Source organism: Cyanistes caeruleus, chromosome 2, assembly GCF_971803275.1.
Source record: "Cyanistes caeruleus chromosome 2, bCyaCae1.hap1.1, whole genome shotgun sequence".
NCBI lineage: Eukaryota > Metazoa > Chordata > Aves > Passeriformes > Paridae > Cyanistes > Cyanistes caeruleus.
This window is the reverse complement of record NC_141702.1, coordinates 96,538,096-96,550,985: the sequence shown is the minus strand read 5'-3', so window position 1 is coordinate 96,550,985 and position 12,890 is coordinate 96,538,096. Positions and strand designations below refer to the sequence as shown.

The window sequence follows — 12,890 nt, the reverse complement described above, 5'->3', positions numbered from 1 at the left end:
AAAGACAAAAAGAGGGATTCAAGACCCCTTCACTTTAAGGACAGAATGATTGAGACCTGTGTGCAGCCACAGGAGCCAGACAAAAAATCAAATTATATTGCAGGAGCACGTTTTAATTGTGACAGTTATAAGTTACTGTGGCAAAACTTCAAGAGATGTGGTGAGTTCCCCAACTCTTGCTACTCATCATATCAAGGGTAGATGCTTTTCTGGGGAGGATGATTTTAGTAAGCAAATTAGAAGCTCAGTGCAGATCTGAGCCAAACTCTGCAGCCTTCGCTATGCAAAAAATGAGGCGAGATTGTCTGATGGTCCCTTTTGGCCGCAAAAATCTGTCTGCGGATTTATAAACCCCTTTTCTCAGTTCCGTGCATGCACAGGAGGAGAACTCCAGCGCTGCTGCCAGGAACCCCAGCACCAAAACCCCACGGCTCTCATTCTGCAGCCAGGGGAGTGTCAGCCCCCCCAGCCCTGCCCGCAGCCCTTCCACGCACACGGCTCCGTGAGGACACACGGCTCCGTGAGGACACACGGCTGCCCAGTCTCCAGCCGCTAATCCTCGCCCCCGAGGGGACTCACTGGGTGAAATATCTGGCAAATACACACCTAAACGCCCCCAAGCTGATCTCCAATACACGGCCACGGGACCCAGGGCGAAGCCCGTGGGGAGGTGAGCGCCGGTCCCTGTCTCTGTCCCGCTTTGCCGGAGGCGCCTGAGGCCCCTCAGCGCCCGCCCTCAGGGCAGAGCGGGGCCGCGCGGCCGCCGGGGGGCAGCGCTGCGCCGCCTGAGGCGCCGAGGCCGCGGAGGCGCCGAAAGCCGGCACTTTTCACCCAGAACGGGAGCAGCGAGGGGCAGCAGAACGCAGCGAGGGGTGGCTCCGGTCACACCCCAGCCGTGGCATTTGGAAGGGATGCCACGAAGGCCCGGGAGCATTTGCCGTTGCTTTGTCTCTGCTCGCTGAGGCGAGGAAAGTCTCCTACGAGGGGAGCAGCTGTGACGCACGCCGGGATTTATGTTCGGCGGGGAATATCCGTGGGGAAACACAAGTTGTAAATGTCCAATTCTTCGGTTTAGTAACTGGTATGTTTTAGAAATTTACTATCCTTGTAAATTTGGAGGATTTGGAGCTTTTGTAAAACAACTGCGTGGTGAGCCAGACGTGCTGTCTGTGTCACGCCGAATTTATGTGCTAAGCGTCATTTCTGATCCCATAAATGCCAGCTCCAAAGTGCTTGCAGAACTCGCTACACGACAGCGGTTTTGCCCCGCTCAGTCTGAACACAGAAAATGTGCAGTTTTACTATGACATGAAACTTGGCATTTATGTTTAGCGCATGATGATAATTGTGGCAGAAGCACAGTGGCAATGGAAGTTTGCAGCAGAAATATCCATCATCTTCCAAAGCACTCAGCGGATTCCCAGAATTTGTAGTGGATACATGGTAACACTTTAAGACACAGTGGCGTGACATGGTAGGGGTGGAAACATCCTAATTCCTCAGAAGATGAGGTTTGGCCACTCTTTTTTCCCCCCATGCTGTGACTTTTGTATTTATTAAGAACAAACTACCAGGAAATTAATTTTAAATTAAAAATTACTATGCACTCAATGCCTGTTACAGAAAAGTCCAGTCATTAGAACTTCTCACTGTTCCCAGTTAGCCAAAGTGAGCTGTCTTTGCCATTGCCACTTTTCCTGAGCTGTCCATATCTACACCTTCCTCCCTAAATCCTGCTTGAAAAATCTTTTTCCTTCATTGATAAAGCAATGAGTTGACTCAGCAGCAAGAGAATTGACTCAATTATTTTTATCTTTTAGTTCCTTTTTTTTTTTTTCTTTTTTAAATACATCTTTTTCACAAAATTTGGACCCAGATCTTGAGGGGATAAGGAACAAGAAGAGGTTTAGCTTGTTCATTTTCCTTTCACTTAAGTTTTGGTATCTTTTCTTGCAAGTTTATAATCACCAAAATAATTCCTTTTAATGAATAGCTTCTGATAGATGACAAGTTACATTCCCTGTGCTTGAAAGGGAAACGACAACAAATAATTACTTTTAGAAGATAAATCAACAGGAAAGAGCTGTATTTCAATGTGTAAGGTATTTTTTTTTAGACTTGTTTGTTATTATTTCCTGGGACTACAGTTAATCTTCAATGAAGGGCTACATGCAATGTTTTCTAAATGAGAGTCTTCATTAGTTTTTCTAATTGTATTGTTTTTAGAACTAACATTACAAATGAGGAAATAAAAAATCCCACTCATTTCAAATAATATGAAGGTTTCTTCAGACACTAGCTATTGCTGCTACCTACTCACTGCTCCTTTGATACTGAAACAGTTAAAAATGTCTGCAATTTATTGACTGTGCCAAATTGCTCCCCGGTGTAATTCCATAGAGTATATCAGGGATGAATTTAGCACCATTTCGTCAGCATTATAAAAGCTGTATTCAGTCATTAGCTGGCTGATAAATTATTCAGGAGATTTTCTTCTATGTGGCTCATAAGGGATAAAGAAAATGCTTTTCCAATCAGTCATTGTCTCATTTTTATTTTTGATACTAGTTTAAGCACACTCACCACATTAGCAAGTGATTAATGACATTGGCAGGCAGTGGCCAATGGACCATCGTTCCTTATGTCCATGAGGAGGTGCAGCTGGAGCCTGTCCCACATCACACACCTAACACAAGCAGCTTGTGCAGTGGCAGTCTGGTGTGGGCTCTTGCTCCCAGGAAAGTTCCGTCCCACATCAGCCCCACAGTGCCCAGCTGCAAGTGCCTCTGGCTGCTCACTCCGCACTGGCATCCTCTGTGGGGTGCTGATTAATGCTGCTCCTGATTGGGACCTCTGCAGGTCTGCAGCAGCACATCCTCTCATGCCAAAAGACATAACTTTCTGTTACTGCTGACAGAGGCCAAAGCTAAAGCTGTGCAGAGAAAACAAAAGTGAAGCTTCTTTTTTCTATTACAGAGTTTGGGAAGTAGACACGCAGTTTTGTTAATGGTAAGGAGTGTGTGTGTCTTTGCCACATACAGGTGGCTTTGACCACAGGTGCCAAAGTCCCATAGTGCTGATTCTCCTGCTTCCCAAACCCTACAAATACCCATATTGTCTCAGCATCAGCTTCTGCCTGCAATGTCCAACACAAGCACACAAGACCTTAGCTCGTTGAAATATCCAAATGCTTTGCAGCTTTCACAACTGGATGATTATGCCAATTTCATTGCTATTCATGTTCTAACAATAGTCAGTGAACACAGGGAGAGAAGTAGAGGGTGTTTTGCCCCTTCCTCCCTCTCCAGCCATCAGTTCTTGAATGACTGCAACAACCAGCTAAATAGTGGGAAATCTCAGCTAAAATCTCTCTCCACCAGCTTTTTAAGAACAGGACATCAATCTTGCCTCTCCTCCTTGTCATCAAGTCTATGGTGAACCGGTGATGGATTCTTTGCTGTTTTTGTTATTTTATTTTATTTTATTTTATTTTATTTTATTTTATTTTATTTTATTTTATTTTATTTTATTTTATTTTATTTTATTTTATTTTATTTTATTTTATTTTATTTTATTTGTTATGTTTTGTTTTGTTTGTTTGTTTGTTTGTTTGTTTGTAGAACTTTTCAAGACACAAACCAGAAAATGGGGAGGGATTGAGGTCTCCCAGCTGAATGTCCTGTATATGGGCCTATGTGCTCATTTGCCTTCAATGTGCCTCAGGATATACCATCAGGCACTACCATGAGTATCTGAGATAGGTAAACAGACAGAAGGGAGTGAATTTTTCATAATAGTCCAAGAACAATGCAATCAAGGTGATAAAAGGCATTATTCAATTTAATATTAAAAAAAAAATACACAGACAAACAGAACTACACTTGACTGTAGACACAGAGTTTTATTTGGATCACTTAAAGCAGGTCTGCCATGTAAATTAATGTTGAATTTGAAAAATAGAATAATGCAATTTATCTTTTTCTGAGTTCTATTGCTTCATGGTGTCTAAAAAGGTATGGAAAGTTTTCCATCTGCCTAGCAGAGATGTCAAGAAACTGATCTGCAGAAAATGGAAAAAGTTTAAAACTGTTTCTGAGTTCAGAAGTGCAGCAACTTGTAGGTGAAGCATTCACATCCACCTGATATTTCAGTATTGTTATAAAATGTGGGGAGGAGTTACAGAAGTTTCTAGCAGGAATAGAAGGAATTATGAACCATACTAAAATTGTCTCCATTGAGTGTCACTAGTTTTATCCCCACCTGAGTTGTGTAATTCTTTTCATAAATTCACACCACGACATAAATGGCTGGCCCATTCTCTGTTCTAAGGAAGGAACAAGCAAACCCAACAGTCAGGATATGTCTGTCATACCAGTTTGGCTCATTGCACCAGGGCCCAAAAGATAATACCCAGCTCTGCAGCACAATACTCACTGCTCTGTCATGAGGGTGAAATTAATTCACATTAGGAGATAGAGTTGCACACTCATAAAGCCAATAACCGTGCCAAAACTTTGATGCATTATATAAAAACTCAGTATCAGTTTTCACTTCCCTTCACTTCTGCCTCACTCAAAAAATTCCCCACTCAGGTCTGTTATTTCCAATCCAATCCAACACAACTTTGCAATATAAGCAAGGAGTTCTGTTCTCTTGAAAACCAGATGATATTTAAATTAGCTTCATCTATTTGCTTATTTAAAGCAGCATGACAGCAGGGATAGCTGAGCTTCACCTTGATGGTATAATAAACTTGAACTCAGTGTTATGTGCAGGGGATTGATTTATGCTGTTGACAGATTCTAGGCTTCAACAATGAATGTGTTAGAGGGGATGTAAATGCAAATGGCCACATGGTTTCCTGAAGTCATGAGGGCTCCTCATGATCTTATACTAATCACTTCCACATTTAGCTCTTATTTTTCTCTCTATAAGCATCCTGGTTTTCCCAGGAAGGTTATGACTATCCACATTGAATGCATTTATTCACAAAACCAAAGGTTTTGGAATAACAGACATTGATTCTAAAAAAAACAAACACACAAACCAAAACCTGTCCCCCAAAAAGCAAAAAAAAAAAGAACTTTTACACTTTCTGAAGTATCCTTTGAAGGTACTTTCTAATATGTGTTAGACCACAACCTTGACTAAATGAAAACTGACATAGGGTAAAAATCAGTATAGGAAATGTCAACCTGCATTTCCTATGTTAATACAGATAAATTGATACTCTTTTTTTTACCATCTCTAAAAACTTCAATCAGAAACACACATTTGTGATGACAGTCTCAATTTTTGCCAAAAGGTAGTGTTGGTTTTCCCCAGTTTTAGCAGCCCTTGTCACACTCCCATTCTTGAGAACGATGGAGGAGCCTTCAGTGCCTCCTCTCAGACTGACTTTCAGCATGTGGGAGTTTTGCTGGTGGCTTGCAACGGGACAAAATGCCCCCGAGATGTTGTTGCCTTTCCCCAGAATTTTTGCCTTGCTCAAATCAAAACATAAATTTTGAGCTATAGAAAACCTGCTAAGAGAAGTAGGAAAAGGAGAAATCCTGACATCTTAGCAGCATAACTGCCCATTGAAAAATGACTCAGTTCTTATCAAAATAATGCAGCTTTGGCCATGCTGCCAGCGTGGTAGTAAACACTCTGTACCTCTGCACTCTGCTCCTGAGTAGAGCCTCCACAGCCCTGTCCCAGAGCGCTGCCCAGCACAGCACCCAGCTCCTTCCCAAAGCCCATCCGCTGTGTGCAGGCGTTGGTGCGCTTGGCCCTTTGAGGAAGGAAATGACCTTGCCTCAGACAGGGCACAGTCACAGCCAAAACCGCAGCTGCAGTTCTGCAAGGAACCACCAAGACCTCAGCTGCTGTTACCTTTTCTCTTCCTGATTCTTGCACTAAAGGAAACAGAAGCCACACAAATTTAGAGGAATATCTTGACTAGCAATAAAGTAATTTAATTTTCGTAAAGCAATAAAGAGTTCAAGCCTCTGACACAGCTCCTAATAACCTAAAGAAAATTCTAAAGACAAAGGGCTTGACCTTGTATGAAACCGGTATGCTGCTTTGTGAAGGAAAAGAAGTAATGGAAGGACAGACAGAGCTGACAGACAGAACTGTCCATCCAACTCCAGCCTGGCAGGCAGCAAGTACACATGCCTAGTAGCTAATACCAGCCAGCAAGAGGCATCCACAATTTCCAGCATGAATTTATTTCCTTGTTTGCTTGCTGTTGTATACTGGCAACCTAATAGTTCAAACCATCCTCTTCCCTTGTACTCTGAAGGAAGCAAACTCAAGTAAAAGACTTCTCTCAGTTTCTCTGTGGAATCAATAGTCAAATCAGATTACAAACTTGTGGTTTGTCCCGGCTCTGCTTAGTAGCATTTTGTGAAAGTATAAGCATCCTGGGCTCTATTTTCCCTTGATCTTGAAACTGTTGGTCTTATTTTCATCTTTAAAGAGATTTACTGCCAGAATTCCAAAAAATGGAGCTTTAAGCTAAAACCAAAAAGGCCACAACCTTCACAATACCCTTGATAACACTGAGAGAGCTGCATATCTTGCAATAGCCTTGCAGTCTCTACTGAGCTATAGTGTAAAGACTCACAGAAGAAAAAATTTGGTTTAGGAACACCCAGATTACAAAAAGCCAATCTTTCAAAGCAAATCAGGAAGGCAGATCTCTGTGCCAGTTACCTGGCTCATGGCAATGGAACCATTGGTAAAGTGCTGTTCAACACCCAGTTGGTGAAGGCCTACTCACAAAAATATAATTAATGACCCAAAAGGTCACTGCTACATTTTTTATTCTTTTTGCATTGTATCTTGTTTTTATTACCTGAGTCAGATTTACTTCCAAAGACTTTTATATGCTATGGGGAAGTCTATTAAATCATTACACTGCACTTCCTTGTTCTTACACTTAACCTTTTATGAACTTGAAATCTCATGGCGCTCTCAAAGCTGGCTTTATCTCTCTGTTTTAGAGAGAGGAAAGGAAAGCAGATCACTGCAGTCAACGCCAGGAGTTGATGTCTGAGTCATGATTAGGACCATGGACTTCAGCCTGTCATTCAACCATAGTCAGGGATGGTCTGTGGTAGACAGGGGCCCATCATGGCAGGGCAGCATTTTGAGCTTCAGACCGAGGTTACAGGGAAGGTGCAGTTCTCTACACAATTTGCAGAAGGGTTTTAGAAAACCAACTGTTAAAGTAAAGTCAAAGTTATAGCCAAAACAGAGAGTAAAACTGCAGTTTCATTATTCTCAGCTATTTCTAAAAAACAACATCAACCTGTATAACAAACATTTAATCACCTTAATAATGTCCAAAGAATTCGTAGCTTGGCCAGGTTTAGAATTTAAGGGACTGTTGTTTGTGCAATCTCTGCTCAGAAGTGTTCTGCTGTCAAAAGTTGGAAAACATCCCACAGACCAAAACCTCAGACACTGTGTTCATTTGCCCAGAGCACAGTCTTGGATACTCTTTGTGTGACCCACCTTTTTGAAGCAGAATATGCATCATTCTGCCTGGAAAGCAAAGGCAAAGCAGAGTCACAGAGGGCTCAGAGCTGGACAGTATCAGAGGGGCAATAAGTCAGTATCTGAACAATTGAATCACATTCACTGTACTGGGGAAATTAGGTTGAAATAGCCAGTGATGCTGCTGTCCTGCTGGGAGTTCTACGTAACAGATGAGATAGATGAATAAAATACTTTATTTTAGGTAAAGATTTCTTTTAGCTCAAGCATTGCCTGTTGCAACGACCTGATCAACACTCAATACTGTGCCTTCAGCTATTGTCAGTACTGCAGAGTATCTCAAAGTAGTGAATGTTTTCTATGGAGACATTTTGCATAGTCTAATAACTATTTGGCTAGAAAAAAGATAAACCTGCATTTCGAGCATAGAGCATTCATCTTAAATCACAATCCTCTGAACTCTCTCAGAATTTTAGCATAATGGTGGAAAAGGCTGTAAAGCACCTCTCACTATTTCAACTTCTCACAATCCTTGCTGTGAATTTCCATGTAGACAGTCTGGATGTCAGCACACTGACTACTGTGTTTTAAAAAATATCGTACAGGCTCATGGAAGAAGTTGCATGTGCTCTTGAAGAAAGAAATTAATTGAATGCCCATGCCTTTCAATCACTTGATTGATCACTCACTTGATCAATCGCCTGACAATCACTTTCTAAAGTTTTTAGTTTTGTTTATAGCAGTATCATCCAGCTTCAGCAATTTATTACCTTGCTTAGTATTGCTGTGATTTATTAAATGTTCTTTTGTGTTTTGATCACAGTGTAGAAACCCGAAACAGGTACCCTGGCAGAGGCCAAGATTCCTGTCCTTAACTGTAGGTGGCATTCTTCATCTGTTCATCTGAGTTATTGCTGAAGGAATTTCAATATTGCTGACACAAATGAGTTATTTTCATGTTCCCTTGATTAATGTTATCAGTCTTCTCCTATGTTTAATTAAATGGTACTTTTAATTGGAAGGAATGTAGGTTCATAAAATCTAAAGTTGCGTAACTATGTTACTTGGAAAGATTAAAACAACTTTCTGTTGTTCTTGCCCTAGAAACTGAGGAAATTACATGTCTTTGAGTGATCTGGAGTGTTTCCAGAAAAATTCTTCCACCGTGTGCTATGACAAAAAAAATAAGGTGTAAGACCTCAAGACCTAGAGACCATTTTCAATTACCTTGCAGCAATAGTGAGTAAATCCAACCACATTTTGAATTTTCAGTGTTATCTCTAGAGAAATCTCAAATAATTTCCTCTAGTAGGTGGATCTTGGCTTGTCCAAAATTTCTCATGTGTGTTTGGTTATCTGAGAGAACTCTGCACTCTTCTAACAGCTTTAGAAAGGTTACAAAAAATATATTTTTTTTCATTAAATTTAGCAAAAAATGTAGCAAGATTAAAAAAGAGAACAAACCATGTCTGCTTAGAAGCAAGTTATCTATGAGTATCCCATGCAGCTCTGAGTACATTTTGCTCTCTAAGCTTTTCCAGCCCTGATCCTTCTTCTGATTCCATCAGTGGTATCAGATTATGTACATCCTTCATGATGCAGGCAAACATCCACAGAGGAGTAGACTTAAGGACACAGGGTTTGTAAATTCTTGTGACCTGGGAGAGGAGACAGCTTCTAATCCTGGGAATAAATCTTCTATCTAGAAATGCAATTCAATTAAATTATTCATTTCCCTTCTCAGCTTAATCAAAGATTAAGCTACGAGAAATACATACTTGTGCCAGATAACTGAAAACAGATGGCTGAAATTTGTTTAGTTCACCAGAGAAATTGGTAGGTCAAAGACATCAAGTCCCTTATATAGTAGGCTTTATTTTATAAAAAAAAAACTTAGTTTGATGTTTACAATGATGTTTTTGACTCTTCTGATGTTTACATTTTTATTTCTGTTGTGACAGTGAGGTACAGTCAAAATTGTCAAATGATCTGTTATCCACATGGATGAGGGGATTACAGGAAACATTTCACAGGGTTGTATTAATTTTTTCACTTCTTTTTCCTGTGTGAAAAGTGTTATCAAAATATTAATTTTGGCCTTCTTTATGACTGAGTCAAACTCAAGTATTTCAGTCTTATTTAAGGAAAAACATTCAGATAAACCTAAATAAAATATGCTGGAAAGTTTAATTTTTCTGATGGCAGTTTGGGGCCCAATTAAAACAAAATAAAACACTGAATTCAGCTACAGAATTAATATTCATTTTGATCAGTTCTAAATATTATCACTTTATATTTCTGCAGCACTTATCAGAAAATAAACTTGAAGGAGTATAAATTCTTTGGCTCTTACGAAAGTTCAGCTGGATGATAGTGTTGTTGAATTTCTTTTGTAGAAAAATTAGTGATTGAAAGATAAAAATGATTTAGCAAAGCCCTCTCCAGAAGTTGGGCCTAGATTTCACTTTACCTTGTATAGATTTCCTAAAGACAGTGAAGGGAGACTAAGTGAACTCTGCATATCTTTTTCCCCTGTCTCCCATTTTCACAGCTTGGGTCAATGTGCCTTCACTGATAGGAACAGTGAAGAAACTGGGATGAGTTTTGTCTCTCCCACTCATAGTGTAGCTGGGTTCAGTCTTTAGCTTATAGAAGCAGAAATATAGTTCAGTCACCATAAGAAAACTGGGAAAATCCTGTATTATTCCTGATAGATGTCCTGATTATCCACTTAGATACACATTTTTCTTCATAGCTGAAAAGGTAACACTGTTCTTGTTTATGGCTTATTATTATTAGACATGCACAGAATGCTGTATTAGAATTGAGCAAAAAGGCATTAATTAATTTGTTTTTGTGTTGGTTCATCTGCTAAGCAACTGTATGACAACTTAAGACATCTGCCTATTGGGGTCCAGCCTCTGTGGATATCACACAAAGAACTGCATCCCCAGGTATGAGGCGAAGGCTGGACTGCAGCCTGTGGGAAATTACTGTGGGAGCACAGGATACGTGTAATGACTAAGAAAGGCAGGCTTAGATTTGCTGCTAATTATTACAAAATGGAAAAATATTTCACAGAGTTCACTAATATCAATAGGATTTAAAAATATTTAGCTCTGATTGGTGGATAGAAAATACATTACTAAAGCTGGTTCTGTACACTTTTCAATACATTGCAGTGGAAAATCCTGACCGTGTTCAAAGTTCCAAACTGCAACATGGTCCCTAAAGAAGTCAAATAAAAAATAGACTCATGCAACCCAATCTGTCTAAGATCACGGATGATTTAAATCTCAGTCTTTCTTACCTGGGTTTTGTAAAGTGTCATCAAAACAAGTTCTTGAGTTGGGGCTTTTCTTTTTCAAATTGGACCAATGTAAATGAGGTCTTTAGCAACATGGCTGATAAAAATGAACAGTCATATTCTGTGAGGAAACAGACCACACTTACACAAAGTCATCCTCTCATATGTTTTACAGTTCCCTGTATGTTCTCAGATCTGGAAAATACGCTTCACAGTGACAGTTTAACTAGAGTACTGTGAGCTGTAGCATGCAACAAATTTCTAGGTTTCATTTCAGGCAGAGAAAAAAAAAAACAACCCAGGTTTGATTTTTTGTAAATAATGAGCCATTTTGGTATTAGCTCAATCTTACAACTCAAGTCTGTTTCAGGTATCTGTGGCTTTGAACAGATCTCTGGAGTAAAGCAGCATGTCAGTGACTTCCTCAGCAGCACACCACCATGCAGAGACAGCATATTTGGATTATGCATTCATAAAGTCACATTCTATAGTACAATGTTTTTATCACTTCAGTGAGGATACACCTGATGTGGTGCTCCAGATGATGTGATCTGCATTACAATTCTACAGCAAATCTGAGGTTAGCAGCATTGCAGCCACGTTGGCTGCCTGGGGATCATAAGCATAAGTATCTTTAATTAATAGGCAACTTTGCAGCTATTTGGAGTCTCCTTTGGTTTATTTAAAACTCTGCCAGTGTCTTTCCTGTGAACTGTTACAAGGGCAAACATGAACAAGACCAAGGCAAAATCCATCCTTACTGTATATAGTCAAATCCTACCTCAGTCCCTTGACTGTGGTGATAGATTCCCCAGGCTACTCACACATTCATAATATCTCTCCATTTTGCACTCAGTAAAATGGAGAAGAGATGGTCGTAGATCCTCTACAACAGCCTGGGGACAGAGCCAGCACATCAGGGCACCACAGAACTCCATGATCTGTGCTATGACATGGGATCCTTACAGGTGATCGTGGGAATTAGTTCACAAATCCCTTTTCTCAAGTTTAGTAAAGGGATTTGGTTAAAGTAAAGACCACCATATGATCTGGAGACAAACATTCAGGGGAGTAATAGTCATCACATTGTGGACTTAATAATGTGAAGTTTCAGGTGACCCACCTGGACCATATCTTTGCAAACCTTGCAGTGATTTTTCCACATCAAATCCATTCAGTGTTTTGAAACAGTGCCTTGGAAAAGGAAGTTCATGATTCTTCTTGTATCATGTGAACTCTGTGCAGGCTATTTTCTAATACCATAGGAACAGATAGTGCACTTTCCCACTCCCCTAGAAACTGAGTTAATGCAGAATGACTAATGTATCTGTTTGGACTGTCAAAATACTCATTGTAAACTTGATGCATAATTTAGCCTAAGTACATCACAGCAAAGGATACAGTCCAAGGAACACAGTTTCTTTTCCCTTGATTAATAAAGGCTTGGAAATCAGGCTTAAGAGCATTCTGTGCTCCCTCAAGGTCAAGAAAAAGATGCAATACTTAGAAGTTTTTCATTCTGAGGCATTAATCAGTACTTTATCTCACAACACATTGCTCAATAATTTGCTTAAAAAACTTCCATGTGGCTTCATTTACTCTTCCCCTCTCTCTCTCCAATGTTTTGTTTCCCTATTAGGGTGGTCAGTGCAGGCCCCAGGGCTGCCCAGGCAGTTTTCATGCCATGGTCAGAGGTAGTTTGATAGAGCTCTTGGAAAGAAGTGTGCACTTCAGTCTTCTATAAAGTGTCTGTTTCATGGGAAACATTGTGCAGACCCCTGCCAGAGACTACAGCAAACCCCAAAATTTATTTGCCTGTTATGTATGATTTCTTGAGTTTGGAATTTGCCACCAGACAATGCAAGCTGACTTTATAAGGGTGATATAAAACATAGGGAAAGGTCAGGTTTTGCAGGAACTACAAGGTCAGGTTCTTTAGGAGCTATGTGCAGCATAAGCAAACGTTTTCCTTACAGCTTTCTTCCCAGCAATTTATTTCCAAAATAAACTCCAGTGATTGTGCCAATACTAAAACAGCCATTCCCCTGACCCACCAGTGCTAATAAACTTTCTGACACACAAAGAACAGGGGATGTTC

General features: G+C 40.2%; 1 long non-coding RNA gene across 5 annotated transcripts in view; it reads right to left on the bottom strand.

Moving 5' to 3' along the window:
• The window catches only part of LOC111926150 (uncharacterized), a 151,382-nt gene extending 150,429 nt beyond the window's left edge, over nucleotides 1-953 (bottom strand). For all 5 annotated transcript variants that reach the window (XR_015283672.1, XR_015283674.1, XR_015283671.1 and 2 more), the window contains exon 1: nucleotides 607-953. This is a non-coding gene — a long non-coding RNA (uncharacterized LOC111926150). The remainder of the gene's footprint in view (nucleotides 1-606) is intronic.
• Between the last annotated feature and the right edge of the window lie 11,937 nt (nucleotides 954-12,890).